The 26,314-nt window shown below is 39.9% G+C and overlaps 1 protein-coding gene across 2 annotated transcripts in view; it reads left to right on the top strand.

The window, feature by feature from the left end:
• The first annotated feature begins 5,604 nt into the window (after window positions 1-5,604).
• LRRC8B (leucine rich repeat containing 8 VRAC subunit B) overlaps window positions 5,605-26,314 on the top strand; it is an 85,899-nt gene continuing 65,189 nt past the window's right edge. For both annotated transcript variants that reach the window (XM_090269707.1, XM_090269708.1), the window contains exon 1: window positions 5,605-5,720. The gene's annotated coding sequence lies outside the window, so the exon portion shown is untranslated. The remainder of the gene's footprint in view (window positions 5,721-26,314) is intronic.

The following is a 26,314-nucleotide window of genomic DNA, read 5'->3' on the forward strand; positions in this document are numbered from 1 at the left end:
TGAAATTTGGTTAGTTAGTCCTCATTGACTTATGAAGTCCAGCCTAACAGTCTCTGGAGGAATGCTGACAGACTGAGGACCCAAGAAGGACAAAGGCCACATTCACCACACAGACCAGTGTATTCCCTAATCTAGTACAGTGTTTTGCACATAGAATGCACAGAATAAGTATTTTTGCATGATAAAAGAATGAGTGGAATAAAATTAAGTCTGAGACTTCTGAAACATGAACTACACTTGTCTTCTTTTCCTATATAGTCTGGAATAGATATATTAAGCACATTGGAAAATAGAAACTCATGCCTAAACTGATAGTGGCTTGCCCTAGGTCTCATGGCCAAAAGAGCCACCAGTAGAACTCAGGACTCCAAGTCCACTGCCCTTTCTGGCACATATCTATTTCTTCTCTGACCCTAAAATATTGTGGATCTTGTTCTTTTAAAACATTTTGATTTTTTAAAATTTGTAATAAACCACAGATTGCTAAGAGCTCCTGATTTTAGCAAATCAGATTAGATGAGAAGTCGTCGTTGTCGGCAGCTGTCCGTCTCGAGAGACGATGGTGTAGCTTCTTAAGAGTCTATCTGCACCGCCGAGAATGGCTGTGCAGTCAGACTCGGGAGTGACACGGTATCTGTCTCCTCCCGTGTTGAATCGACATCTTATGATGACGCTGGAGTGTCCTCTCCAGTGAAGCTGAAGCTACAGAGCCTGGGCAGGGTGATATGGAGGGTCTGCTGTTGCCCATGCAGCAGACCCCCCCTCTCTTCGCAGCTGAAGGGTCCAAGGGAAAGACGGAGTCAATACAGCTTGGCTTCAGGTGCGCCGCAGGAGTTGCCGGTGTTGACTACAACGTCAAACCGCCTTAGGGACTCCGGCTCCGGATTTTCTGTCGGGGTTTACTCCCTTAGCCTTTCCCCTGAAGAGGTATGCCGCAAGGCAGCGGAGGTTTTTTGGAGTCAGAGTTTTCCTTCTCTGATGTAAAGTAAAGATGAGAAGTAAAGTTTAGTATTTAGTGTGTAATTCTAATTAACAGATAGCCTTATGAAAGGCCAAGAAACACACACAAAGAGACACATGCACACAGTTGCTGAGGGAAAAATCAAGGTCTGGCTGTTGTAGACCTGGGTTACTCAGTTCCAAAGAAACAAAAGGGTTAACTATGAGGAGCTTCAGAAACCAGCACCGGGAAACCTTTTGCCCAGATTTCAACATCATTCAGGGAACACAGACTGAATCCTCACAGGAATCCCAGCAAGCACTGCTTTGGTCACTAGCAGAATGTATCAGACCATTTTATAGAAGCTGAGGAACACCAGCTCTGCTTTAATTCTAGGCTTTCAGCCTGGCTTCACTTGCAGATATTTTCTTAGAAGTCACCTCCTTTTCATGGACATGAATCAATAACCAGCTGGCTACTGTGTGGTGGATTCCAATATGTGACCCAGATGACAGGATATATTCTCTTAATGTGATGCATGGGAAACTTTCAAAGAAATATTTGGACAACTTCCCAGATCAACTGGGGATGTCAGGCATCCTGCCGCAGGAATTGCTGCTTTTCCTTCAGAGAAGAGGCTGAAGGTCATCTTCCTATCACCTGTCTCATGAGGAAGGAGCAATGTATAGTTAAAGCAAAGGGGCAATCAGCACAACGGGTGATCAGAACACCAAGTAACTAGTCATGAATATTTCAGACTGGGACCAGGATAACAGATCAACTCACACAGAAGTGCACAGCTGGCCTTACACAATTACAGTTTGGATTTCTAGGTCAAGCTATGTTATTCCAAACACATGTGCAATATCTTACTCATCCTGTTCTCAGAATTCTCACCACTGTGCTCACTCTCAGGGATCATTCTCAGAGTTTTCCCCAGGCCCTAGGAAAGCTCATATTAAACATCTGCAACCAAGAGATTAAAAAGGTCAGAAAAACATGGTAAAGTAGCCAAAAATAAATAAAATTCCTTACTAATGACCATATGCTCAATCATACACAGCTGAACCAGGAGGATTCTGGTAAACTTTCTGAGAATGCAAAACTGTGAGTGACTTTTGTATTTTCTTCTGAACTGACATCTCAGTAGAACTAACAAACTTTAACCATGATGCTGAGACAATATTTAAAAGTAGTATTTTAATTTAAAAACTTAAAGCTAGACAAAGTTCCTCAGACCCATGTTCAGTGTGATACTTCTTCAACAATACATGGCCCACCAACCTCATCTCCCCATTAAGATGCTGTATGCTTTCTGGACATGCCTTCCCCACTAGAGCCATACTATATCTTTTTAAGTAAAGGAATTATTATATTTATTTTGGCATATTCCCTCCCCTCTGTCAGATCCCCAGTGCTTTCTTTTATATACTGTAGACTTCAAATATTTAATTAATTTAAAGAAGTAGAGGATTTTTCATTATCATAATTTTTAGAACAATGAATTGGAAAAGACTTAATATTAGATAATATTCTGTCTTCCATTAATCATAAAAATTTTCTTAAGACTCAGAGAAAACTAAACTCTTATTAAGGCAGCCACATGAAGTGTAGTTTAATCATGTCACTAAGAGCTTTCCACCCTCCACCAAGGGGTCTGCCAGACCCAAGTATTAGTAGATTACTTCACATGGGTCATGGAATTAAGCCACCAGATTACCAAATTGTAGTGATCCTTTCATTTCTATTATTTGTGGCTTTGCTTGTGTTATTGGGTGAAGAAACTTGTCACATTTGCTGTTCAGTCATCCCTCTATCACATGAATGTGAAGACTCTACCAGCAGCTCTTTCTCTACTCAATGAGATGTGTAGAAAGTAAAGTAGCTTTACTGCTTTTTCTAGAGATTCTCAGTTCACCAAAAAGAGACTGAGTTCTGAGGATGGGTTGATCATTTTAAGATAATATTGGAGGCAAATAAAGCAAAGGTATAGAATGTAGTCTTCCCAACTCTTGTTTCTCTTTGAATGCTTAATTTAAGTTCCCTTTTCTTCATAAGGCTTTTTCTGACTACTACCATGTGCATTGTTCAGCCTCTTTATTTCAGTGTAGGTAGCACGTGATTGTTTTGTGAGTGTTCATCTAAGTTGTGAATAGATAAGCTTAGGGACCAGGACCCAGTTTGACACTTCTTTGATATCACTCCTGATGTCTAGCATATTGATGGACACATAATATGTGCTTAGTATCTATGATGGGATTTTGAATCACTATTACAAACTTTAATGAATTTTGCTGAGTCTTTTAGAAGTTTTACCAAAATAAATTGATCAGAGACTCCCTTAGAGAATTTCAGATACTCATGTATGGACTGCATATTTCCCAAGACTCCACGGGTCCTATTTTCAAAGAGATCGACAGGACACAAGTGTGAAAAGCCAAACAGTATTTGTATTTCTCATTTTAAGGCCTATCTTGAGATGCAAATAATTTGTAGTTATTAAAATACTTTTCTCTCTTCTTTATGGGCTTATATCTTGTGCATAGAAACAGAGTTCTCTAAGAACAGCATTTGAGATTATTTATCTGTCTCTTCACTGTAATGCAAGCAGAAGCTGATATGAAGCCCTGTAAAAGGAAGAGGAAATAAGAGAAACATCTATTTGATGTTACAGTTTTAGAGGAGGAAATCACAAATTTAGAAACTCACTTTCTCCAGCGTCATTAATAAATGTTGTTACCATGAAGGGTGATTTAAAAAAATGAGAATTAGAATAAAATAAATGCAGTTATAAACTACATATCTAATATTAACCCAAACCTAATACAGTTTTCATGAATTTTATCACTTTAACTTCCTGCTAATGGTGACTTAGGTTACTAAGCACAGAAGTCACTTTTTCATTCATACCATTATTGAAATGAAATCTTAACAGATCATCTAGTTTATAAGATTTTATTTTATAGATGAAGAGATGGGCACCCAAGGAGGTTAAGTAACTATCCCAAGTCACACATGTAGTGATATTGCTGTAAAAGAATAAATTGTTTACTTACCGATTTGGAAGGAAAGAGAACATCACTTTCCAAATATTCAAAGATACATAGAGAAAATTAGACATTCTCAATTTTAATGTTATGACTTTACAATTGGTATCTCTTCTAACACTCACTTTTTTCCTTATATCATATTTAATTGTGTATTTTTTAATCTTCCTCTCCAAGAACCAAACCCAAATCTAAATCAGCTTAGTAGATCTGTACATACACAGGGCTTCTCACACATAAGCTCCATAAACTCTTTGAATGACCAAATGGAGTTTCTTTCAGCCTTAGACTCACTGACAGCTGACACCCCAGAATGGCAGGAGGAGAGAAAAGAATAAAGCAGTGTCATAAAGACACCCTTCTTAATCCTTTTCAGGGGAATTCAGATTATAGTCCTAATCTGAACACACTTTGTGTGGCACAACACAGTCTCACATAACTCAGTTGTGCCATTTTCTTTACTCCCATTTACACAAACTGATCAGATATGCCCCAAATGCTGAGTGTTTTGTAGTCTTCATTTACTTTTGGGAGGTCCCTGTACAAGCATTTTTTAAAAATGGGAATGTGGTCGTCATAGCAATTCAGAGATGCACATGTTGTCTAACTGAATAATTGTTAATGATACAGTAGTAGTTCGTACAAAAAGACGGAATTAAATCTGGGGTGGGGGATGAGAGAAGGGATGAATCTCGGATGATAAAAATACATATTACATTTCCCAAATTCCTGGATTTGGATTACACGTAGAGGAAATCGGCGGAACAGTAGATTGGGGTGGACCTGCAGTATGGTTAGGAGTATAGAATGGCCCCTCTACCATGTTCTCTCCCCAATCCGAGGATAAGGACATTTGAGAGGTGGGTGGCACTGGAGGCCCACAATCCTAACTTAAGCTGCCTAGGTTGCTACCACTGTAAACTCTACCGCACAAGCTCTGTCCTGCAGTCCTTCTAAGCACGCAGTGTAAAGAAAAGTAAAGGAACTGTGTCTAAGAGGTTAGGTTCCCGCGTGCTCCACCCGAGCCTTCCCTTAGGGCCCAAAGCTCGTTATGTAAATCACAAGTTACTCGGGGGTGCACTCGTGAGGGCGGAGGCCGACATATACTGTACTTCCAAAGTCCCCTGCACGGTGAGCCTCTCCCTCCAGTCCCTTGAAAACAACCCCCGCTCTTTGTAACCCGCCCCGGGGAGATGTGTAGCTGTGCGCTGCTGCCGGCGGACCAGCGCCTGTAGCAAGCGGGCCGGGACGGCCACATGGCGCGCTCCCGGGTGATGGCAGCTGCGCTTTGTTTCCATCAGCGAGGGGTGAGTCACCGACCCCCGCAGTTCCAAAGCTGGGCAAACACTGGGGCCAAGGCGGCTGTAAATTTAACAGCAGCAGCAGCACCCGAAGCAGGCAGCCGCAAGCTCTTCCTCCTCTTCTTCCTCGGCTACTGCCACCGCCACCCCGCGGCCGCCGCCTCCGCCTCTGCCTCCGCCCAGTCCCCTCCTCCTCCACCCGCGAACTTAGTCAGCGGTTCGCGCCGCAGCGCGGCGATTGGCCGGCGAAAGGCGCCGCGTCACAATGGAGCCGGTTGGAGGCGGCGAGCCTGCCAGCGCCGGGGCTTCCCGCTGAGCCCGCAGCCGAGGGCGGGCGACAAAGTGCGGGCGCTCGGCGGCCGCCTGCGCGCCCCGAGCGGCGCGGGGTGGACGCCGCAGGGAGCGCGGGCGCCCGGGACTGGCTTCGCACAGGTAGGTCGGAGTGGGACGCCCGAGGCTCTCGAAGGAGGAGCTGAGCCGACCCAGGCGGTGGAGGTGGAGGTGGAGGACGCGGAGAGTGGACGCAGCAGGTGGGGTTGGCCGAACAGGTGCGGTTACCTGTCCATGCCTCACTTGCGAGCCGGGCTTGCGGGCAGCGGGCTTGGCCGGAGATGAGTCACGGCCTCGCTGCTCCCTCGTCCCCGGCCGCAACGAGGCGGTCCAGTCTCTACACCGGCGGTCTGGGCGCTGCACCTGAGTGTGAGTCCTGGGGCGGTGCGGGAACTGGGTTCTGGTTTTCCAGGCTGAAGTCTCGCCTCTAGGTGATAAGACCTCTCCGAAGGTGTTCGCGTTTGGTCACTGTCGTTTCCCCTCTGCTCTGGCGCTGTTGATAAACATTTTAGGCTTATTGGATGCTCATTGTTCGCCTACATGTAGTTTGATGGTGATGTTGGCACTTGTTTGTTAGATGGAGAAGAGGGCAACCTATACCCTTGTAGAGAGAAAAGCTAAGAGTTTCCTCCTCTTGGGTGCAGTTGAGCAGGTGCTGAGAGGTCAGAAGGGAGAAGGGACGATGTTGGCTCATTACTCTGTCCTCAGCTGACTTCCCAAAGTCCATAGCTTGCCCTTAGATGACATCTGTGGTCAGAAAAACGCCTTTTTAGCACCCCCTGCTTCCCCCCCCCCAAGAAAAGAGCAAACCTAAATTTAAAAACAACCTGTGCATGAACTTCCTTGAGTAAGTTTACATTACCTAAAAAGTTTTTTTAGAACTGTAAAAAGATATCAGTATGAAAAATTTAAGTTGCAAGTGTGCAGATAACTTAAAATAGGAAATCTGTTTACGTCTTTCTAAAGAAATTAAATGGCATGTGTCTTTGTCAGACTCTCCTTTCTACTAAATGTAAATGTGGGGTTGAAGCACGCAAAAGACGCCAAACTGCAGTACAGTACAGTATAATTATTGAACAATTCCAGCGTTCAGGTTACATCTCCTGAGAGCCCCAAATGCTCTTTGAGTTGAGGGTGCCAAGGTGACTGACTTTCTTTTGCCCCCCGGCATATGTAGACCGAAGCTTCACTGTTCAAGAGAATGTAAAATGATAGCTAATCCCTTATGTAATTGGCCAGTGTGATCTAAGAATATAAGCCTTTAGAGGTCGGACACTCTCTTAGTTCAGGTAGTGAAGGGGGCATAGTTGTCACTGAGTCTACAGTTGACTCATGATGCTTTTTTAATACCTACTAGCCCCACAAAATGTTTTTGTTATAGAAAAAAATCTAAATGTTAGAATTAAATTTACTGTTCTTCGAAACTTACTGTTTTTCTTCAGTTAAAAGTGTTCCGACATGTCCAGGCAAACGTGAATATTTTTACATCTGGAGTGAGTTCATTTGATTCATTGAGATTTGCAATTTAGAGATCATTGTTTCATTCTTCAGAATCCTCATGAGATTTTCCATATACTCCCTGCTCCTGCTCATGCATAGCCTCCCCCATTATCAACATGCCCCACCAGAGTGGTCCTTTTGTTATAATGTATGAACCTATATTGACACATCATCACCACCCAAAGTCCATACTATCCATTAGGCTTCATTCTTGGTGGTGTACATTCTGTGAGTTTGGACAAATGTATAATAACATGTATCCATTATTATAGTATCATCAGATTATGATACTATATCATGGTATCACTGCCCTAAAAAAATCCTGTTTCCACCTATTCGTCCCTCTCTCCCCCCAACCCCTGGCAACCACCGATATTTTTACTATATTCATAGTTTTGCCTTTTCCAGAATGTCATATACCGGAAATCATTAGAATCTGTAGCCTTCTTGGACTTAGCAATGTGCATTTAAGTTTCCTCCTTGTCTTTTCATGGCTTGATAGCTCATTTCTTTTGAGTGCTAAATAATATCCTATTATCCCTCCAAGTTTTCTTAGACTGTGTGCATATTTTCCTGAAGTGCCTTGAATTTTGCTGTTTTTTGTTTTGTTAATCTGAAGTCGAAGGGGGCAAATATAATATTTAGAAAATTCCTTAACCAAAGTTTTTATTTGTTAACAAGTTTTTGTTTTTTAATTTTCAAATTCTTTTTGAAAGCATCTGAGCCTTTTTATATTCCTTTTGGGTTTTTGCTGCCCATATAAAAATATCCTATTTAATCTAATCCCTGGTTTTTATTTTCTGTCTCTCAAGATCAATTTCTGAATTTTATTTTTGTTCTCCTTTTCAGCATCCTTCTAGCCTACACTGATATTTTCAGCAATGAATGTATGCTGAATTTGTGGTGTTCCTCCAGATTTGGTGGAGTGGTGTACATTGCTTTTCATATAGGAAGCATGTCTCTCCCTGCTGTCTTGACTTCAGAGTACAGGATCCTGCAGCAATTTAGACTTGTGACCACCCAAAAGGAATTTTGGAGGCCCAATTATAGCACAGAATTTATTTAACCAATTATAAAATGCATTCTTATTTATGTCTGTTTTTATATTGCTTATTCTTATTTTCTTTTTCATCTGTATATTCTAAACTTCCTACATACCTTTATCATGACAGTTTTTTCTAGTGTTTAAAATAATGTCTTGGAAGACATAGCTTATTTTTTCTTTTCTGGGTCTTTAAGATCTTAAATAAAATTAGTCCTAACTCCAGTCACTGAATTTCTCTTCTAAGTTCTTATCATTGCTGTTCATTTAGAAATTTAACAAAGGATAATAATAAACTCCCTGTTCTATGGCTGCCTTTCATTTAGGATTCTACTCAATTCCAACGTAATTTAAATTCACTTCAGTGCTGTTGTGAACTGGGTAAAGGAAATGAATAAAAAGTTGTCAGAGCTTCAACCTTGATCTTTCCTTTTGCCTTTTGACCTTTATGCTGTCTTTAATATGGGTCACATGATTCTGCTTGTCCTTTTCCAGACTGTGTCTTCGAACTTCATCTCCGACTTCAGTTTCAGTGTTTCTTGTCTTTCTTATCCTGTGGCCATTTCCAGGGCTCCATTCTACAATGCCTACCCCTCAGCCAAAAGCGGCTTTTACAGAAGGTACCAGCTGCACAGCTTCTATTTTTCTTCTGGTTCCAGCTCCATGCAGGTGCCTGCAATTTTCCTCTGCCCATCTGTGATGGAGGCTAAAGTCTTCACTATCAAGTAGCATATTCCCTCTGATTGTTTCTCAGGTATGCCAGTTTGAGAGAATATTCAAACCTTCCTTCTTCTGTGAAACTCTTTTGCAGCATTTCATACTACCCCACCCCCAATCTATTGCAAATTATAAGCTGGAGTTCTTCAGGCTTCTGCCTAAGAGCATGGACTTTGCACACTGGGTTTCAATGAGTTGCTGGATTAGTTAAGATTAGCTGCCAGTTACAGAGACCACAAAGAACAATGGCTTAACCAAAATGATATTTGTTTCTTTTTCACATATTTGGGGGAAAAAAAGGTTATAGGGAGACAATCCAAGGCTGGTATGATGGCTTTATAGTCTTCTGAGACCTAGGCTGGTTTCACCTCTTAGATCTACCATACATTAGGTGAGACCCTCCTTGTCCTCATCCCAGGTGGAGCTTCAGCCATCACATCCAGCTTCGAAGTAGTGGGAAGGAGAAAGAAGAAAGGCAAAAGCCTTTCTTAAGGAAGGTCTCTTAAGGAAAATTCCTGAGCTTCTCCTACACTTCTTGTTATATCTCATTGGCAGAACTTAGTGATGTGACCTCACCTAGCTGGAATAGAGATGGTAATATTGTCCTTACTCCATACAGCCTATGCCCAGCTAAAATGTGGGAGGTTCACATCCTTAGGAAGAAAGGGGAGAGTGGACATTGGGTAGCCAAACATGACAATAACTCTGCAACTCTTTTTCTTGACTATTATTACCCAACTTACAGGATTCTTAGAATTAAAAGAGATATTATACATGAAAGTATCTAATACAATATAATTAAAAGATATTATACTTGAAAGTATCTTAATACAATATCCAGCATAACACAAGGTTTCTGCAAATGTTAGTTCGTACCCCTCCTTATTCCATATACCACCATTGACGTCCAAACCCAATTTTAAATACTTGGTCATTTGCCCAATTGGTGGTATCAGATTGTATGCTTGTACCTTTTCATGGGAGGGAGCAACACATTATTACTCGATGTCAGCATATATTTCTTAGTTTAAAACATGGCTTAGATTAAAAAACAACAAAACCCCATAGCTCTTGGAATCAAATAGACCTTGATATGAATCCTGGATTTGCCACTTAGTGTGCAACCTTAGACTCTTACACCCTCAATTTTCCCCATCTGTGAACTGGAACTGTTAATCAGATATGAGGATTAAATTTTAAAATATGTGTAGAGTGCTTAATACTGTGCCTGATAAAGTAGGTGATAGCTTTTCTTTTTTAAATTGGCCTAATCTAGGTGAAGCTTTTTAAAATGAACTCTTACTCCATTAAAAAAATGTTTTAATAGTAATCATTTCCATACATAGGCAGATGAGTGTTATTAAACTAGTAGTCAAACTTTTCTGAGAATTGTCTCCATAATCAGTTTAAATCCAAATAACAGCAAAATCTTTCTTGTATTTTTGTAATCAAAAACAGAATAGCTCAGCCTTGCACTTCCTCATTCTTGATTTGAATGATTTAGAGCTGTTAAACTCTCAGAAGCTGAAACATTTCCATAACTGGTTATATTTCATAGTATTCTTTTCATCAGCTATTTATTAAGCACCTACTATATGCCAGACACTGTGCTAGGTCCTGGGAATACAGTGCAAAAGTGCATTCCCTGCCATTATGAAGGTTGCAGATTACCAGGGGAGTCAGCAAATAAATAAAAAAATGCCACTATGAATGTTGTTAGGAAGGAGAGCTCCAGGTGTTGTGAAAGCATATGCAAATAAGTGTCTATGGTTGGAGATTGAATGGAGTCTTTAGGAAGAAAATATTGGCCAGTAAACTGAAAAGTAAAGAGATGGCACAAGAGTGTTGTTTGAAATGAGTGCAGACATGACCTGTGCCTGCTCTTAGGCAGGGACCAGAATGTGCCATAGGTTTCCAACACCATTACTAAGAAGGTATTTCATAATGTTTGGAGCCATCTTTAAAATAAGTGTGTATAAAATATATCTTCTCGATGTGGTACTCTGAAAGGGGTTGCCTAATTCAGGAATAATTTAATCTTTTACAATTCATGCTATATTGGCAAGCTTTAAATATAGATACTTTTTGATACAACAAGCAGATGCATCTGAGAAAGTTGGGGTTAAGTAGGATCTTTTCAGAGAGGGTCAGAGGCTTGATGTGCATCACCCTTAGCAAATGGAGTTTGAAGCCATTTGGCTGAATGGGCGCCATATGAGAGACTGTTGGCAGGAGAATTAAGTAGCCCTTTACATAAAGCAGTAGTGAAAAATGACCACAGGAGGGGAAGTGTGGGCAGTGTGTCCCAGAGAGCTAGCTGGACTGCTGTGCCTGGGATGGCCTGTCTCAGGGCCAGTGGGCAGCTCCAACATCCAGTCCCTTCCAGGCTTTCAGCTTTGCGTAGGCAGGAGCCCAGCTCCACGCATTAACAGTGGGGTGCTCTTTCTCTTTGCCCTGTCCAGCTGAGCTAATGGAGTGCCCTTGTGGGGAGATGGTGCCTTTGAGAGCCCTGGAGGGTGGCTGGGGGGCTGTGCTTTTCCGCCCTGTGGTGGGGCATGACTGAGCCTCGGGGGCCGATCTCCCTGCCATTGGACTGCAAGTTGTTTCTTGCTCTGAGTAGATAAATTTAAGATGAGTTCTATTCATCTAAGGATTTTAAAGTTCATCTCTCTAGGCAAAACAAAATGAGTTTATTCCTGGCCCTATTTCAGTGCCAAAATAGGCAGCCCTCAACTGAGCAATGACTTGTCTTCCAAAGGCGTTTGTGAGTCACGATGCGGTTTCTCAAACGCACGGGGCTGTGCCTGGTGCTCAGGTTCCCAGGCTTCGCCAAGAGAGCTTATGCTGTGCCAGCACCGCCCTGAGGTGCCACAAGCCTTCCACCTTCGCCCTCCCAGGAATGCCCTTGCCACTGGGACTTTTCTTGCTCCTCACTTGCTGTGTATTTGGAATTCTTCCCTCAGTGGCACACACCAGGCTTGTTCCTACTTCAGGGACGTCTCAGTTGCTGTCTCTGCCTGGAATGGTCTTTCCTTAGGAATTTGTATGACTACTTCCTTCTCCCCAATGAAGAGTCAACTCAGATGTCACCTCAGAGATACCTTTCCTGACCACCCTAAGTATAAAGTCCCCAGACCCTGCACACCTGCCCCAGCATGGTCTTTCAGACCTTGCTTTATTGTTTGCTTGTTTGTCTCCTATTCCCTTTACTCCCCATTAATTAGAATATAAGTCCTGTGAAAGCAGACCTGTCTCTCTGTTTACCTATTCTTAAGCCTGGTTTTTAGTAAGCTTCCCAAACTGCTGTATGTGGTATTGGCAAATAATTTTACCCCTTTGATAATAAAATGAGGCTCATAATACCTATGGTACCTGCTTCATAGAATAAATGAGGGCCTGGGGTTAGTAGACTGAAGATTCTTTCTTTTCACCAAAACTGACAATTCATCTTTAGATTCCAGATTTTGCAGTAACAATACTATTTACTCAATTACACAATCCAGAGAAGCCTAGAACTCATCCTAGGCTTGCTTTTGCCCCATTCCCTACCCCCACCCCATACTGTTCGTTATACAGCTGGTAAGCGACTTGTCCAGAGACCATATTCTTAAGGTTCTTCCCATCAGCACCTTCCCTACACAGCCCCTTTTCTGTCTTGAGTCTTTTCCAAATCACTGCTAATTGTCTTCCAACCAGTCAAGTTTGTAGTCTTTCCTACCTCCCCCTACCCCCCAGATTTGTGGTTCACACCACAGGAAAGTAATCTTTCTGAAAGGCAAATCTCATCCCATCACTGCCCAGTTTTATAACCTTTTAATGACTTTCTTTGCCACAGGATCAAGTCCAAACTCCTTGGTGAGCCTATAATAAAGTCTTCTGTTGTTGGCTTCTGCAGCTCTCCGGCTTCACCTCTTTCCACCCTGTCATTTCTTAATTACCAGTGCGTGTACGGTGGACGCAGCGTACACGATCACATCCTCATACACCAGCCGTCCTGCACTATTTACAGTACAGGGAGGAAGATAGCTGCACTCCATGGCTTTCTTCCTTCCCTCTGTCTGAGGGCCTCATATCCTGTCCTTCAAGAATTCGTTCGGTCACGCCTACCTATTCTGACATACCATTCAAGATGCTTTCTTCTGCCTACCAACCCCAAGAGCTCCTCATCCCCTCCTCTGTGCCGCCCCTGAGCCTGAATTCCCATTATAGTATCTCTGCCAGAGAACAGCTCTACCTCCTCCTTAGTCCTCCTTCATGATAAAGATTATTTTCATCTCTGGGGCTTCCTGGGCCAGGCATCATACTTGGCATGTAAATGGAAACCTGGGAAAGAATTAGGGAATGAAATTTAGCATACTTATTACCTAGTGCAGCACTTTGCTTCAATATCATATGTTTGACTAGCATTTGACTAAAATTTGAAAGCTCTCCTTAAAGGTTAGAAGTAGAAAGACATACTGTTATAGATATCAATTAAATAGCCAAAATATTTTGTCCGTGAGCTAATGTTTATTGAACTTATACTATGTTCAGAGTTCTAGATTTGGCAATTTAAAGGGGATGCTTTGGACAGCTTTTGACCTTTTCTGACATAATTCTGGCTTTGCCTTTCTATTACAAGTCAAAATGTTAGATGGTCAACACAAGCTCTTGGCTTTCAGACAATATAGAACAGTGTCACTGAATGTTTTTATTCCAGTATCCCCTAAAAGTTTTTGAAAAACTGTGTGCTCTACTCATACATTGTAAAAGTTAATTATCTAATTTTTATCATGATTTTAAGTAGTTGTAAAAGATGACATTTCTGATATCATATTGATTTTTAAAAAAAGCTTTTGTAATGTACCCAACAGAAGCTAAATTAATAACAAAATGATTTCATACCTACAATATTATCCATTTAAAAATACATGAACAAGCCCTGCTAGAAAATTAGGGAATTTTACATAGTTGTTGTCTTCATGGGACTCATCTCTGACCTCTTGTATAAAACTTAATCCCAAAGTAATTATATATTTAAAAATCTTTCCTTGATTACCTTATCATACTCTTGTGACACACACACTATATCTTTATTTTTTTAAAGTTCTTGTGACAATAAGGTCCTATTAAATAAAATTTCTCTTAGATTGAATATTGATTTTTTAAAATACAATTGACCAAAACAAGTATATTGAAATTTTGATGAATCATTATTAAGCATAGGTAATATTTTATTGGGAAATGATCTCTCAGTGAGGTGCCTTGGGCTTAAAATAGTTCATTTATGCATAACTAAATATCACTTATTCCTTGGATGAGCTAGGCTTCATATTAAATCATGTTCTGCTTTTTAAATGTAAGTTGTTTAGAAATTTTGCTGCATAAATCAGTATATGGTAATGAAGGCAGTATAATTCCACCCTGTTTTTAAAACTCCTGAGTTATATACCAAAAGTGATCTAGTGATTGATCATAGAAGTGAATTTCAGTTTTCTACTAACAGTTTAATTAGATCTTCCTCCATGTTGCTCCAAGAAATGGAAACTTTCCTCTGACTCCCCAAAGGATTTGTTTCTCATCATTCATTTTCTTAACCTCTATAACTCTGTAAGTGTTTTAAAATGGTCCTATGCAGGGGCCCTGGAGATTTTTACTCCCCAGGACAGTGGACTATAGGCAGACTCCTGGCAAGTAAGATGTTTGCTTTTCTTTTAGGACGTGGGGAAAGGATGAGTGGGAAAAGGGAGGAAAGTAGATGGCTAGAAAGAACCAACAGGATGTCAAGTGATTTGAAGTAGATACATTTAGACACAGGTTAATTGATGATCTAGAAACAAATTCTTCCAGAGTACCCCTTCCTCCAATAAAAGGCCCCCAGATTCCATAGCCCTGTTTAAAGATAAACTGGTTGAGTGCTAAAGAAAACTTTTCAGTCAAATTAGCTATAAACCGGGGGTCCCCTACCCCCCCGCACGCAGACAGCTAGCAGTCCTCTGCGAGTGAGCAAAGCTCCCCGGAGCTCCGCTTCCTGTCTTCACCCTCCCTGCCAAAGCAGGAGAAGGAGCTAGGCTCCCCTGAGCTCCACCTCTGGTCATCCCCCTTAACCCCCAGGAAACCGGTACCTGGTGCCAAAAAGGTTGGGGGACGCTCCGCTACTAGACCAATTTAAAGATTTCTTCTTGGTGAGCAGTAACATTCAAAAGGGAAAGAGCATGGTTAGTAAATATCAGTATGTGTGTGTATGTATGTGTGTGTGTGTGTGTTTGTGTGTGTGTGTATATTTCCAAAAGAAGCTAATTTGATACCAAAGTGATTTAATCACCGTCATCCATTTTAAGAACACACTCTTCGAACTCTTCTAAAACAGTTAGAAATTGCACATACATTTTTTACACCTGTTATTAGACTAGATACACAAAGAAAAGGAAAGGAGGAAGGAAGGACGGAAAGCAGGCAGGAAGGAAGAACATTGGTAAAGATCACCCGATGCTTGACTGATATTCAGCTGGGTCAGTGGATGACCTGTTTCTAAGAAGTCTCAATCATATTGAAAAAATTTTTTCTTTTACGTTTTATTTAAAAATACTAGTGTCTTCCCAGTAGAAGGTTATGAATTACAGCAAGCAAAAAGTTGGTCCCAGGCTAGATTTGGGGTATCTTTTCCTCTATGGGGTAGTGCCATCTGAAGGGAGAGGAGTTAAACCTGTTGGCATCCTACTGAGTAGGGAGCCTTTGCTGGGATCCTCCCAGTTCCCAGATGCTCTAGCCTTGTGTGAAAGGACACTTTACAGATGTCCCCTGTTTTCTTGCCTTCTCCCAACAGCTTATAGCAAATCTCTCCAGAAATACTTTACAGGAACCCCCAAATCACTTACAATATTAAACGTTTGTACATCACTTCTGACTTACTAAAGCATTTATATTTGTTTTTATTCTGATGACCTGCAGTAGATGGGGCAAGTATTATCCCCATGATACAAATGTGGGAACTGAGTTTGTAATAGGATATGAGGCTTGTCTAAGCAAACCCCACAAGTTGACAGCAGATCTGGCACTTGATGAAGCGACTTGCTCTACAAGACACTGCCTTTTCCCAGATGTGTTATTTTATAAAAGGCTCTAAGGATTGGAAATTTTGACTTAAAGTGATCATGTGAAGATTAAGTAAGATAGAGGTGCTTATAAAATGCTTAGTACAGTGCATAGCTCTTAGAAAGACTTTTTAAAAAGAAAAATAATGTTTTTGAGTTTTTGCACTGTCATGCTTTGTTCTGTGGATTTAAAAAAAAATTAATACATTCAAGAGACTTTTTTTTTGAGCACTTAATATTTGTCAGGAATCATGCCAGGCACTGGGACTAAATCCAACAATGAAAAAATAAATGGAGAAAAAAAGATGCTTTTTGCACAAGTGCATATATTGTAGAAGAGGGAAGTTAGACAATAAGCAAATACAAGATATAATGTCATAGTGCTATGGAAAAAAATAAAGTGGATAAAGGGCTAGTGAGTGGTTGGTGATGGGGGTTAGATGAGGTGATCAGGGACAACATTCCTTGGCTGGAGACTTTTGAGAAGACCTGAATATTACCCTAACCAGAGTCTGAGTTCTGAACCTTGAGTTGATTTGGTTAAGTTGATTCAAGTCATGGTGTTCTAGAATTATTTGGAAAAGACCTTAGAGGGTATCTATTGATTTTTACTTTTTTATGTTATGAATATGATTAAGGGTCTTTCCCAGAATAATACACACAGACTTATATGCATAACACTTAAACATTCCTTGAAATAATCCTTGGGTCACCTCAAGTTCACATTCCTGTTCTATTCTAGTCCTTTGTTTTTACTGAGAGAACATCAAGGTTGAGAAAGGCAAAGTAAAAACTGTCCGTAGTGTCTCAACTAGTTTGAGGCTGCGTCAAGGACCTAAAGATCCCTACAACATTATTTATTGCTTTTTCTGCTAAAATCTACATAACTAGAGTATGAAATTTTCTAAAACAATTGTCCATAAAGCACCTCCTGCTTTTCTTGTATGTGCACCATTTTTATTTGCATAGAGTAAAACTTCCCCAAGCAGCTAATGCAGCTAGTGTGGTTCCTTTTCCTGTTTCCTGACCAATAACAACATAAATAATACCCCAAGTATTCCAAATGTCCTAGAAAATTCGAGCACGGAGGACTCAGGCTGGTGGCAGGAAAGGACAAAATACAACAGAAAATGGAGATCTTGGAGTGGGAAGACTTATCTTTTCTTACAGTGAAACTTTGGCACATCAAGGCTTTGAAGAGCGATAAGGGACTCATAGTGCCTTCAAAGGTCTGTAAATGTGCAGGCAGCAGAGGGCCTGGAGCTGCAAAAGGCCTTGGCATAGTTTCAACAGGAGCAGTAACTCTGTCGTGTCAAACAGCAGTCACCCCCATCACCCCACACAGTGATTTCCTCTTGGTATACTTTATACAAAAACTTGGAAGGTAAACTTGTCACTTTCAGGAAAATACTGTTTCATCTTATCTTCCCAGCCACACTTCTTTAACAGACATCCCAACTTTTAGTACTACAAAATAACCCCCCAATTTTTTTTGAAAATCAGTGCATATAAGTTATTAAATTAAATAATTAAGTGCCATTCTCACAGTGGCCAAAAATCATTTGGTAAAATGTAATACTCCTTTTTAACCAAAACTCTTTAAAAATTTTTTTTCAATTACAGTTGTATTGTATTATTTTGTATTAGTTTCAGGTGTACAGCACAGTGGTTAGACAATCATGTACTTTACAAAGTGATCCCTCCAGTATCCACATGAACCATACATAGTTATTACAATATTATTATTTTCTTACGCTGTACTTTACTAACCAAAAATTTTAAGTAGTAATAATCCACACCAGAATGAGTACCTGATTTCCAAAATTGGACGCTATATAAACATTTGTACTTGCATAGAAGATTTCCTAATAAAATACATCTGGCTTTAAAACTTCCAAAGCCCAGCAAATCACCCTCTTATAAACATTAATACTTATTGAATTTTTAAGCTGCTTTCTATCGTTGCTCTTAAAGACAAAGAAAACCTACTTTTTCCATTAGAATTGCCCCTTAGTACTGTGATACCTCCAATAGAAGAAATTCCAGCTCTTTCTCTTTTCCTCAGCGAAGGGCCCTTTCCTCTGCATTCCCTATTTCCGCCCCCTACTTTGGGGTATTTCTAGCCTCCTTTTCCATCTGTGCGTTGTTACTATGGTGATGGGCACCAGAGAAATAGAGAACAAAGAGGATGTAATAAGCATCTCCTACGTGGTTTACAATGCTAAAAAGGGATCTAGGTTTTTCAGGCATGGCTTGTTCTTTATTGGTGGCAGAACTGGACCAGCCCATCTGGGAGGGGGCATTGAGGTTACAGGCTGATTCAGTCCCTACTGTTCCCATTGTTCTGCACTTTGCCAGACCTTTCTCTATCCAGAGTCATGAAGCTGAAGGAAGCAATAGGAGCCTGTGGAGAGGATGGAGTACAAATATTAGTGCCACAGAAGGAGTCAGCTAACGGCAGAAGACAAATCTACTGAAGCATATTCATTGGAGGGAATCTTAGGCTGGTTTTTAGGTTTACCCATCATGAATCCCATTGCATGATTTCACGTTGTTTACCTTAAGCTTTCAATAGAGAAGGTTTACCAATTTAGATTTTTCTCCCTTCAAGGTACTTAGCCTGTATTAAATTAAGATTAAAATTAAATCTACCTTGATTGCTAATAGCTTGCAGCATTGCTCCAATGGATTGTTTTAAATAAGTGATTAAACTATTAACTGCATGCTTATTTTGTAGTTATTTTAGAATTGCAATGAAATCTTTTCTAGATATTGGTGGAAATTAGTGTTTTCCGTAAGATCTGGGAAAAGGTGCCACAGGTAGTTTTAACCTTCTTGCGTGCATGTTCATACTTTCATAGATTACGTCTTCATGTGTCATATTCTTAGACACCCCTAATGAAATACCCGAAGATTAAGTAAAATATTCTAGTTAATCAATTCCATCTTCTGGACAATTATTTTAAAATATATTATTGTATTTTAAGTGTATATTGCTTATATTTTTTGTTTAAGTGACAGATACAGAGCAAAATAATTTAGCACAATGTTTTAGAATATAAAGTCATGGGGCATTTTTTTAAATTATACTTTACTGATATTTTACTACAGTTGTCCCTGTTTTTTCCCCTTTGCACTCCTCCACTCCCTCAGGCAATTCCCACACTATTGTTCATGTCCATGGGTCATGCATGTAAGTTCTTTGGCTACTCCATTTCCTATACTATTCATTACACCCCCATGGCTATTCTCTAGCTATTTGTACTTCCTCTTCTTCTTCTTCTTTTTTTAAATTAATTATTTATTTTTATTTATTTATTTTTAGAGAGGGGGGAAAGGAGAAAGAGAGGGAGAGAAACATCACTGTGTGGTTGCCTCTCACTCGCGCCCCCAACTGGGGACCTGATGTGCAACCTAGTCGTGTGTCCTGACTGGGAATCGAACCAGTGACACTTGGTTCGCAGGCCAACGCTCAATCCACTGAGCCACAGCAGCCAGGGCCTTATTTGTACTTCTTAATCCTCTCACCTCTTCACCCATTCCCTTATACCCCTCTCCCATCTGGCAACCATCAAAATGCTCTCTGTATCCATGATTTGGTCTCTGTTCTTCTTGTTTGCTTCATTTGTTTTTTAGATTCAGTTGTTGATAGGTATGTATTTATTGCCATTTTATTGTTCATATTAAAAAAATATAAAGTCATGGGACGTGAAAAAATTTTGGAGCTAAAGAAGCTGAATGTTCCATCTGCCTGCCTGTTGCATTGCAGCATGGGAGTCTGAAATTCCTTCTAGCTCTACATTCTCGATTCTTTGGCATGTAGTTCCTTTTTGCCTGATGACCCATATTCTGCCAATTTTGTTTTCTGCTGTAAGGACTTTTACACTGAAGCAAAAATATGCTTGAAATCAACCTCATACTTTGAGTTTTTAAAGTACCAACACAGTGTAGCCCTCCCTTGCAAGGTCAGCCTTTTCCTTTTATGGCATGAGAGAGAGCACTGGAGTGGGAGCTGGAGGACCCATTGCTGACTCTGGCTACGCTGCTGCCTGGGGTGGCCTTGGAGATGCATTTTTAACCCTATAAATAGCACACAGCTCCATCAGGAAGAGCCTAGGAGCCACAAGGAAGGTTTTGAAGCAGAACGTGAGGTCAGATTTGTTTTGGGAAGTGATGCTGGCATCTGTATGGAGGATATGCTAGAGATGAGAGAGATTATATTGAGACACCAAGTAGGGCAATGAGGATAGAACAGAGAAGACTGATATGAAAGAAATTTGAGAAAGAGGTCATCGAATTAAATATTTCCATTAACTTTCATCACAAGGATCCCATGGTAATTACTTAAATCAAACTATGCTTATTTTATACCTTCAGTTTTTATAGAAGGAATAGATTAAATTCTTCCTATTATTTATTGGGTCCCCCAAATCCTCGTATTTCAGTTGACCAGTGAATATAAATTATATTAGTACAACGTTAAAAACTATGGTTTCTGCTATAGACTGAATGTTTGTGTCTCCCCCACCCCCCAGGTTCATATGTTGAAACCTAATCCCCAAGGTAATGGTATTGGGAGGTTGGGGCTTTAGAAAGGGATTAGGTCATGAGGATAAAGCCCTCATCAATGGAATTAGCACTGTTATAAAGTAGAACATGAGAGCTTCCTTGCCCCCCCCCAACCACGTGGGGACGTAGGGAGAACAGCTCTATGAACTGGGAAGCGAGCTCTTACCAGACACGGAATCTTCTGCCACTTTGATATTGAACTTCTCAGCTGCTGGCATTGTGAGAAATAAATGTTTGTTAAGCCACCCTGACCATTGTAGTTTGTTGTTATATCAGCCGAATGCATTAAGACGGTGTCTAAATATGAACATCTTCTGACTGGAAATGAGAAAAGACTCAGGAGAAGTTGTATTTATTTATGGAAAGAATAATGACTAGCTTTGTACAGGAGAGGTCTGCTTAAACCATGCAGGACAGCTCCTTGTCATCCAGAACGCTTGAAAACTGGGGACATTTTGGGTAGGTTTCGTGGGGAGAGAACAGAGCTTGTATTTGTGATGAGTTCATTCCTTCGTGGGTGATTGTTCTCTGATACCTCCAGGGCGGAGGGAGTTTCCATTGCATTTGATGTTATCATCAATGTGAAGGTAGAAAGTAGGCCAGGTGGAATGATTTCTACTTTTACAATTAAGAAGCTGGCATTCTGAGAGACTGTGTACCTTGGTAAAAGTTCAAGCAGATAGTAGGCAGGGTGGAAGTTCACCTCTTTTGTCATTTTGCCGCTTTCTACCCCACTCATTACTGAATGAATGAGTGAATGAATGAATGCATGTTTACTCTGCTCATTCCATTGAACTAAGCTACATTTTGTTCTTAAAATTACTCTGATGATTATTCACATTTGTGCTAGGTTTACCATTACAAGTTGTACAGGTCTAGGTAAATCACAGAACTGTCTCAGTCGCCTCATCTGTAAAGTGGTGATAATGTCATGAGTTGTGGAACATTAAATAAATTAACCGATAATAAGGGGTTAGAAGAATATTTAACATGGTTAATCTTGTCTTGAGCATCCGCTTCCATTACTGTTGTAATACTCTGAACATATTCAACTACTTCAGCCTCACATCAGCTACTTACTAGGGTTTATCTTTGTGTCCTCATACTGGACTTTTCGTCTTATCTACCGAGAAGGAAAGATTAGGAAAAGCTCCACTTGATTTGTCTTTCAATGATTTATAATTTGTTGTTTTAGTTAACTAGGCTTAAATGGACTTTTTCTTGGCTATTTTTTAAAATACAGTCAAATTACTTAATACTGACAAATTAGGCTTGTATAATTATTGATTGAAAAGGAGCACTACAGACAAATTAGAAGAATGTATAGCTGTCCTAGGACCAGATCACAAAGGCTTCTAAATTTCTTTTATAGCCTGAAATTTGTTCATTCTTTCTATCCTCTGAAATTCAACCTTGACTTATTTACCTAATGGAAAAGTAAAAAAATTAATGGTCCTTCACATTTTTTAAAAGATTTTATTTATTATTTTTAGGAGGGGAAGGGAAAAAGAAAGAGAGGGAGAGAAACATTGATCCACTGCCTCTTCCCCCAACTGAGGACCTGGCCTGCATCCAGGCATGTCCCCTGACCAGCAATCAAACCAGTGCCCTTTCTGTTTGCAGGCTGGTGCTCAATCCACTGAGCTACACCAGCCAGGGGCAAGGTGGGGCGGGGTTGGGGGACGGTGCCCTTAAAATTTTTAATGCTTATTTGCAATAGATGTATAGACTTTATCCTTGAAAAGTCTTTCATAATAGTTGATCATCATAGGTAACAATACTCTTAATATGCCTAGATTATATAAAATCCTAATTTTTATTTGTCAGAAGTCTTAAAACTCATTTGTTTCTTTTCTTGTTGTACACGAAGGTAATGAAATCAGTGACTGGTACTTCCCTCGTCTTAAAGTGAGCTATACAAGAGAAAGTATATTCTAAAAAAAAAAAAAAAAAAAGAGAAAGTATATTCTAATATATCATGCCTTAAAATTGATTTTTTAAAAAAATTTCTGTATACATGTATGTATGAAGAACAAGATGTAAGGATATGCAGAGTTGCCAGGTGCGTAGAGTGGGGGTTAATGAGAGAGGAAGGGAATAGAAGAAGGAAACTATTGTTCTGAAGTTTACCCTTTTAATTCTTGTATTTTTCCTCTCTAGTGAAGTCTTCAGAGATATCACATATGATGAAATTTATAAAAAAATTCTTTCTAAACAAAATGTTTTCTTTTCTAATGAAATTCTGCTCTGGTGCTCTGTTGTCAGTGCGCTAGGAATTTTGAAATGTTCTCTGTGTAATTCTGTGATTTTGACCTAATAATCTTATTTGGATTTACCAGGCATAGCAGCTGTTGTTTTTTACCATCTATTGCTAAATTGTATTAATGTCCAAAGTTGAAAAAGCCTTTTTCTCTGTTGGCCTAGATTATTCAGAGTTTTGTAAAATTCAAGCCTTTCTCCAACTCTTGTAATTTTCACTTACTTGCAAGAAGAATATAATAATAGTATTAATCTTCCAGTGGATGGTTTAGATAAGCTGAACCTGCCTCTCACAGGATACTCATGCAGCTTGCAGTATGGTTTGTAGAACAGTACTTTCCTGGGAAAGCCATGTATCCTCTTTACTACTGGAGAAAGAAGAAATTTCAATTCCATTGTAATTTAAGTTGTGTTTGGTATAATACGGTAAATATTTGCAGTTTGATATTAATAATTGTTCTTTGGCGAAACGAATGCAAAATTGAGAAAGCACAGGCTTTGACAATGTCCTAGGAGAGCAAAAACTCAGAATTATAGTCATTTTATTGGGTAATTCTATAATTTTATTTGAAGGAGGGACTCAGATGTTGAATTTTGTCTTACCATTTAATTATTTAATATAACAGGAATTTTTTGTAAATAGCTGACAGTATGTCTTGCTTCCTTTGCAATCTTTTTTTAGGGGTCCTTCAGTTTGTTTTAATTATAAGGCATTTGTTTTTGAGGTCTCAGAAAGACTTTAAGTATATTCTTAATTTCTCCCAGGGTTAATTTTCTTGGTCCTGATTCCCACCTGATCTCTATACTATCTATAACATTTCCATTTTCCCTGTTGAGAGCTTACATTTATTCTTCTCATATTTTCAGAATCCAAAGCAATAGTTTTCCTTGTTGTTAAGTCATATGGCCATTCATTTCTGCATTTACAGGTCATGATGTATACCAACAACATGCGCTATCAGTTCCAAAGCCAACTTTTTATATATAATCATATTTGCTTTTGACAGTCTGGTGAGGGAAAGAGAAAGGATGGGTGCAGTTAATTCTTATTTTATTGGTGAGCTCCATGAAATCAGTCAATATACCCAAAATAGTGCACAAATAGAAGGGCCAGGTCAAGAACCCAGGCCTTTGGACTCCATGTTCTTTCTGCCTCGTCATACTGTGTCTGTGTACCATGTTCTATGTCACGAAACATTTTCCATATAAGGAATTTGGTGAACATGCTGTGTAAAATTGTTGTACCAATTTTAATAAACTGAATAAAGCCAAAGTGTTATTTAGTTCTTTCCCTGCTCAGCATTTGTTGTTCTATATGTGTAGTGAGATAGGTTTCCTGCTTTCCTGTGACATTGTGAGCATACAATGTAAGAGGTAAGGAACAGTAGGATAGCAGTATGTAACTATTGCCAAATTCGGTGTAAAGAATGTGGGAAGTGAGACCGGAGCTGAGCCTTGCAGGATGTGATAGAATTTAGAAAGGTGAAGGGGGTAGAAGATAAAATGGCTGAGCAGGTGTGCAAGAGAGAAAGTATCTAGTACTGAAATAATTGTACTGAAACGATATGTCCAGGGTTTGGTTCAAAGCAGTTCAGGGCCATGGGTGTGATGTGAGTTAATAATTGCTGAAGCTGGGTAAAGGGTACATGAGGCTTCCTTAAAGTGTTATTTATACTCTTGTATGTGTTAGGAATTTTTTACAATAAAAAGTTTGGCCTGTAAGAACAGTATGTATGCTTTTTTGGACAGTGGGTAGGCTGGCCTGTCTAGAATAAAAGGTTTGTTCAAAGGCATGGTGGGAAATGACATCGGGAAGGCAGGTTGGGAGCAGATGTGGTGGGAAGGGGTTCATGAGTGCGCACGGTGGAGTCTGGGTGAGTAGTGGGAGACACTGGCTCAGTGACTGGACTTGAGTGTTACTTGACCATGAACTCAAGGAGGAATTGCAGTGCAGCCTGGCATCCTCATTGAGGATGGAGCTTCCCCACTTAGGCCCTACGGTGCCGCGTTCAGTGCTGGAGGGCACATTTAAGGAGGTTTTACACAAATCAAGTTTCAATGGTAGGACATATCAAGCACAGAAGGGTATCTCACATCTTCTTAGGAATCATCCATCAATTCAAAGTTGTCTGCCTGGAACAGACTTATTTTTCTTCCTGAAGAGTCTCTGCCCTATCCCTTTCTGTTGGAGGCTTGAGACCGGGCAGTACAAGCGAAATAAAAAACACTACTGTGATTCCCCAGTAATGTAATTATGTGTTTGCATCCCACATCTAATTTAACTGTCTGGAAACAGACTAACAGCAAACTGAGTTATAGATGGCAGCACTGAACCATTTGGAAATCCTAACGCTTTGGTGTAGCTTTCTAAAGCAAAGTTTCCTCTAATATTCCTGCTTAAAATGTTTCTCCACTGCTGAGGCAAAAAAGGAGAGACATGTCAGAGAAATTTGAGTAGTTGGTAATATTAAGGAATTGTTAAGTATTGGGATGTAATTCCGTGGTATGCTAGTGATGAGAGCTGATGGTTATCTCTCAGGACTTTTGCCAGCCAGTTGTTAAACACAGCCATTAAAAATTAAATCATACATACTTGCAGTTAAAGTGTTAAAAATAAAAGTAATGCTCAAAATATATCACTTTTAATTATTTTACTATAATTTGCTATTATTTATGTTAAGGTTCTTTATGTCTAATGTATCTGCATAGTGGAAGTTCTATAAAATGATGTGCTGTACATCGCTTCTCAATGCTACATTCAGTGGCATCGTGCTGGTATGTACCTTGAAATTGGCCGTAGTGGGAATATTTACACCGTGAAATGGAAATTGGCAAAGACTGCATTTCAGGGCCTCCCTCACCACCAACCCTCTGCCGTAACCCAAGAACTGGTTGTTAAAAACAACCAGCATACAACTTGGTAAGATTATGATATTGTGGCTCTATTTTTAAAAGACTCTCTTTATCTTTTACAGATACATACTGAAATGAGACAGGTAAAATATGACATCTAGAATTTGATTCAAATAATCCAGTGGGGGTGGGTATCATGATCATTATATCGGAGTGATGGGCACATGTGCTTCATTACACCACTCTCTACTTTTGTGTATAGTTTAAATTTTCCATAAAGTCAAGCAAATAAAGAATGTTACAAGGAAAGTAAATAACTTGCTTACACCTACTAGACATAAAAATTCAGTCTGGTACCTGTCTGTTCCTCAAACTTTATGTTAACATTACTTTGATAAAATGTTATTTTCTAATTTTAGAGCCCTCATTTGTAACTGGTTCACATAGCTCATTGAGTTAAATGTCTGTTTCTTGTTGAATAAAATCAAGAAATCGCTATGTGCAGTTTACCATACCCATAAGGGCAAAAAAATCCAATAGAGCCCTCGCTAGGATGCTAAGAGGCTCTCTGCGCAGTGGGGAGAAAATGCATTTCTTGGATTGCAATCCTGTTTGCAGAACCAGTTGTACAAATAGGGAAAAATGAATCAAGTTATTGCTCAGAGGGCTACTTCAGGCTATAT

The sequence above is a fragment of the Furipterus horrens genome, unplaced genomic scaffold, assembly GCF_987537825.1.
Source record: "Furipterus horrens unplaced genomic scaffold, mFurHor1.1.pri manual_scaffold_3, whole genome shotgun sequence".
Lineage (NCBI taxonomy): Eukaryota > Metazoa > Chordata > Mammalia > Chiroptera > Furipteridae > Furipterus > Furipterus horrens.